This window comes from Lissotriton vulgaris, chromosome 4_1 (genome assembly GCF_964263255.1).
Source record: "Lissotriton vulgaris chromosome 4_1, aLisVul1.2, whole genome shotgun sequence".
In the NCBI taxonomy this organism is placed as follows: domain Eukaryota; kingdom Metazoa; phylum Chordata; class Amphibia; order Caudata; family Salamandridae; genus Lissotriton; species Lissotriton vulgaris.
In genome coordinates, this window is record NC_141691.1 from 1,907,680,384 (window position 1) to 1,907,686,499 (window position 6,116).

The window sequence follows — 6,116 nt, forward strand, 5'->3', positions numbered from 1 at the left end:
CATGGTGTCAATATCATCTCCTATGCGGACGACACCCAGCTGGTGGTCTCCCTTGCACAGAAGAGCGGTCTCCAGACTCCACCTGACCTGGCGGCCTGCCTGGAGGACGTAAAAAGGTGGATGTCGAGCTCATGCTTGAAGCTCAACGATGATAAAACGGAGCTTATGCTCCTTGGCCCAGCAACTCCTTCCACTCTGGAGCTAATCTGGCCCTCAAGTATGGGCTCCCCCCCTCTCCCCAAAGACAACATCAAAAGTCTGGGAGTATGGCTCGACAAATCGCTGAGCCTAAACACTCAGGCCACTAAGGTGTCAGCCACTTGTATTGGCCTTCTTAGGGTAATCAAAAAAATTCTTCCCCTCCTTCCATTCGAGGCCAGACAAATTGTCATACAGGGCCTGATCCAATCATGGCTGGATTTCAACAATGCCCTTTATCTGGGAGCCCCGGATTATACTCTACAAAAACTCCAGCGCACTCAAAACTGTGCTGCTCGGGCGCTCCTGGGAATCCCTCGGAGGACCTCAATAAAATCCGGCCTAAAAACTCTACACTGGCTGCCTGTCAGGGATAGAGTAAAATTTAAGGCTCTTTGCATCGCCCACCAGACTTTCTGGAGAATGGGCCCAGAAATCAACTCTTCCCTGATTTCCCCATACCAACCCAATAAAACTCTACGCTCCTCAACTGCTACTCTTGCCAAAATCCCTCGAATATTTAGAACCAGAGCAGGAGGACGCTCATTCTCATACAACATTGCCAAACTGTGGAACACTCTCCCTCTGCAGATGCGAAACAATACAAATCTCACCAGCTTCAGGAAACAGCTTAAAACCCTCCTGTTCAACAACTAATAGCTTCAGTGGTCAGGTTTGTTTAGGTTTAGCTCCAGCGCCTGGACGCCTCAGGGCAACTGCAGCGCTTTATAAGCCTAATTTTCATTTCATTCATTTCATTTCATTTCATTTCATTTCAGTACTCAATGCCTTATTATCACTTGTTGCCTCCTTATTTTCTAGCTCGCCATGGTCCCAGCTTCCTTCTTTTTTCTAACTCTCACAACCCATGATGTTCGCAATGGTACATTGCACCACACTAGGGTGTGTGGGGGAGTCCTAATCATACCCTCCTTTGTCGTTCATGTACATAGGCCTAGTCATAGATTTAAGTGATGTCAAAACAATATGCTTTATTACAATAAAGATGATATATCCCATTAACAAATGTGTGTATGTGTGCTTTTTTTAATGTAGTGAGTGTGCTTTTTTAGTACATATGAGAATATTTTTTTAATTGTACTTGTATGTTTTCTTGATAGCCCTGAAGAAGTCTCTTCGTGAGACAAAACGCGTCGGCTATGGTCTTCTGATTTTTAAATGTACTCAATAAAGAAAAATCATTTTAAGAAATCAATATCTGGGATCTGGATATCTTCTTGCGAGCTCACTGCCTCTTTGATATTGACATAGGTTGTACAATTGTTGAATAGTGCTGAACCCTTTTGGGTGTAATGTTGATATAGGATTTCATTCCTAGTTAAGGAGCATAGAGGGGAGTGCTCCATGGTTCTTTGCACTACCACAAATCATAGAGACGCTTTTCATTTGTCAGGTGCGGACCTCTATAGCGTCTATTCTCAATTCTATTGCATTCATTAAACCTGACGCAGATTTTATGTAGCGCAGGGCTTTACAACGTGACGCATTGAGATTCGGTAAGAATCGGAACGACGTTTTGGGCTTGTTCGTAGATGGATGAGTTTGGTATCTACGAACCGTAAATGACGAGATTAGTAGATGTACGTGTTTTCGCTACACTACTTGGAAGGGTTCGTCTTATTTACGGGTTTTTCATCTGAACCTTCGGGTTCCATTTTAGATATGGCATCCATTTTGTTTCTTGCCCTCACGTAGCCGGCGAACGGACAATGTCCGCTTGATGACCCTGGGATTCCCAAGCTCTTGCGAAGATGCATATTCCTTTGAGTGTGCCTTTATGACTAGGGGAATGACACGGCAGACGCAGATGGCTACGCTCGAGGCTCATCTTGCCGTGCCGGTCTATTGTTTCAGCCTTGCATACGTTAGGCTCGAATGCTTTGATCCTGCTTCCGATATTGCCCCCACACTCTTTTCAATCTGTTGTCTGTCTTTGTTTTTCCGGCACCTGTTTCTGTCCCTTCTCTTAGGTCATTTACAACTAGAATGGAATGTGCCTAATGGTGGGATAGTGTACTTTTACAGTTGGGAACCGACATGTTACTGTAATTATGTTCCGGGCTTCTGAAAACATGAATGCGATCCTTTTGAAGTTTACTGTGGGAACTGAGTTGTAACCTTTTGTTCGTTATGTTGTGCAATGGCAAAAATGTGTATAAAAGGAGCGATCCACTTTTGCAATTCGAAGCAGACTCTCTGAACCTACACTATGTTGTACTTCTAGCGATTTCTGTGTCCCTGCAGTAAATAAACGCTGATCTTTGACGCCGAAGGAAGTGTCCCGTGTCTCTGTAATTTGTACGCCGGAACAGGTATCCCCACGAAGGTTTCAGGTGTTGTTCCCTGGCACCGCTGGGCCTTAAATTAGCCCAGTCCTTCAGTTGGCGCCCAACGTGGGGCGACATCATGCGGTACCGGTCCAAAGCCTGACGATCGTGAGGAACTTCGTGTGAAATCTCTGAGGGAAGGTGCACCCCGCTTCATCGATCCTGTTGTCGAAATAAGTGGTCCGAAGATTTTTCCCGCGAAGATTCCCGCTTCCAGACGGCTGCGACGGACTGATGCCCTGACTGTCGACCTGTTTTGGCGCCTGGCGTAGTCCTTTGTACGGCGAGATGATAGACGGGCCTTCCTGGTGACGCCATTGTTCTTTCAGTTAAGTATTTGTGGGTCGCTCCCAGTTAGCTCTTTGGTTCCTTTTTAGGAACATTTGTTTCAAATTTGAAAACTTTGCATTTGCTTGACATTTGCTTTGTACTTTGAAACTTGGTTGTTGTTGTTAAAACTTGGTTGATTGCATGGTTCCATTGCATTTTTTGATTCTTAGTTGTTGGGTTTTTCTTTGACAATTGCAGTTGCCAAAAACCGAGGGTCTAGTATTTTTGCGAGGATATCGTAATTCGATAACCCTTGAAGTTTGAAACTCGGTTAGTGTGCATAATGCCTGCCCGTAGTATTTTCTTTGGTTTTCTTAGATGTTGCAGCACGGATTCCCGGTTGGAGGACTCGTGTCCGATACCTCCGGTTGGAACTCCGATTTATGAGCTCTATAGTCGACATGGAGTGGGCCCCATTGTATATAATGAATTTTGGATCCGTTATACGAGAAAAGATGGTGTCCTTAGTTGGCCACCCCATGGTAGCTTTGAAACTGAGATTTTAGATAATCTCGAAGCAAAATTGTTTAAAAAGAAAGCCATTATGGCGCAAAGAGGCCAGACAGAAATAAATCAAGCTGACTAAGAAAAATAAGAGAGAGGGTATCATTTCGATAATGCAAGGTGCAGAACAGCATCAGCGAGACAAGGCAGAGAAGGAAAAGGAAGTTTCTATCAGACAGCATAGCATGGCCATGGATAAATGTTATCCGGTTTTACCGTCGAGTTCTGAAAAGAAGGGAGAAGAATCAAAAGAGGATCCTTTGTTATCTTATTTACTAAAGTCACCACCCCCTTATGTACAGGGTGCTATAGCCCCTATAGTTCCTCCTGTTCTTCCGCCTGTCGTTCCGGCGGCTGCTGGTCAGCCCGTAGTTGGTCCTGTTCCTCCAAATCCCCTTGTTCCTCAAGTGGGCCCTGCTCCTTTACCACCTCTTTTTCCTACTGCTCCTCTGCCCGTAACTTCTCAGTCTATTGTTACTACTACTCCTGTTATCTTGGCTACTCCCACTGCTCCTACGTTTAGTCCTAATATTGTTGCTCCTGTTCTTCTCTCCTCTTCTCCTTCTGTTCGTAAACGTATACCTAATTCTGTTGCTACTCTCTATTCTCCACTTTTCGGATCGTTATTTGAATCTGATGTCTCTGAAATCTCTCAGAGACGAAGTCAAATGCCTGGTGTAAGGGAGAGTGAGACGTTAGTAACTATGGCGCGTAGGTGGATTAGACACCCTGCTAAGTACACTTCACGCATAGTTTTCGATACGTTCTCTCAGTTTAATGAGCCCACACAGAGATTTGTGTTCGAAGAGATGTGCAAATCATTGAGAGAAGAGTGGGATAATGATGAGCTAGATATCGTACCGCCCGATATGACTGAACTTCAGAGTCAGTTTTCGAACGGTATGATTGTAGGTGGTGATGTACGGCGTGCATTAGAGCGATTGTTAGCTTTTAGGTCTACAGTGCCTTCACGAGTGTCGTTTGACGACGACTCCGATGATCCGAAAACGAAATCCGGTCAGTATCCCATGCGAGAGGTTCCCCCAGTGTGGATGCCAGGTGATGCTACTGTCAATCCTCCAATTTTGCCACACTTCCAGAGAGTTTGGATACACCTCCCATGGAAGCGATCAGAAGTTTTGCAGGTGAAACAATCCTTGCCTGACCCACGGAAGAATCCGGCAGGTTATTACAAGGAGTTATCCCAATTAGTGGATGCTTCTATTATGAACCTTGCTGATATCGACATGTTGTTTGGTAATGTCGTACTGCAACCAATCTGGGCCAAGATTCGTCACGAGAATCATGCAGCTGAGTTAGGTGGTGATTGGGCTGCAATTGTAGCGGCCGATGGACAGCAAGTTGGTGGGGCCAAGCCTGAACAGTTAATTACGGATCTGCCCCAAAGAATCATTACGCTCATGAAAACACTCATGCCAGCGATGAGGGTGAACTGGGATAAATTGTCTGCTTGCAAACAAAAGAAAGACGAGAGTGTCTCCGATTTCTTTACTAGGTTTGAGGAGGCATTTATCGATCATAGTGGTCAGGACATGAGCACTGAGGGAGGTCAGCGATTGTTTGTCGATAAGTTTGTGCTCAATCTGTTGCCTGAACTATGCAATAAATTTAAAAATTCTGAAAGTGCTTGGGCTGTTTCAACAACAGCTCAAATATTAGCAACGGCTCAATATTATGAGAATAGGGAAAAAGAGGAGAATGATCGTGCAGAAAAGAAAACGAAGGAGCTAAAAACTAAGGCCTTGTTGCAGCAAGCGTATCCTCCGCGCTCGAATCAGAATGATTCGCAACAGCAGCATGTGCAGTATCAGGCACAGTCTTCCAGGATACAGTCGCGCTCTGAATACTCTGCATCCAGATCTATGATTGGGAATAATCAGTGTGCATATTGTAAGGGTGAGGGCCATTATAAATTTCATTGACCTGTTTTACGTGACCGAACGAATGGTGTCTCGGTTCGAGGAGATCGTGGTGGTCATCAGCAAGCCTCTCGGGGTAGAGGTCGTGGCACCTCTCAAAATCAAAATGAGCGTTCTGCTCCTCCATCGGACACGAACAATTGTTTTGATCAGCGAAATACATCGTCTGGTAGATCTGCACAGTATCATGTGGATGACTATTATGTTGAGCATGAGATTGGTGCAGACAATGATTATTAGGACAGCCATAGACAAAGAGAGGGAGTAGTATCAGTTCCAGTTGATCAGAGAGGGCCTTACGTCGCAGTTGCCACATTGGGCGTAGTTGAGCCTTTTCTGTTGGACACTGGTGCGGCAAAAAGTTCCATCATGCATTTGAAACTCCCTGGCGCACCTTTGTCTGGCTTAACGAACGTTTCTGTTGGATTCTCTGGCGCCCCGGTTAGCAATCCAGTTTCTAGCCCTTTGTCCCTTACGATCGGGACACGTGAGCAGGAGGCTCCTTTGATTTTAACTACTGGTTGTGGTGAGAATCTCTTGGGTCTGGATTTGTTAAAGCGGTTATATGCCACTCTGTATTGCTCTCCTACGGGAGTGGAGCTTACATTAGGTCAGAGAGTGATCTCTCCTATGTACTTGTCAACTGATAAGCTCCCACCGGAATTGAGTTCCCTTCCTGAGTCTTTATGGGCAACAGGTCCCAATGATGTGGGCCTACTTGACATACCACCTTATGTAGTCCAATTGAAATCACATGTGAGATTACCGCGTATCCCCCAGTATCGTATCTCTCTTG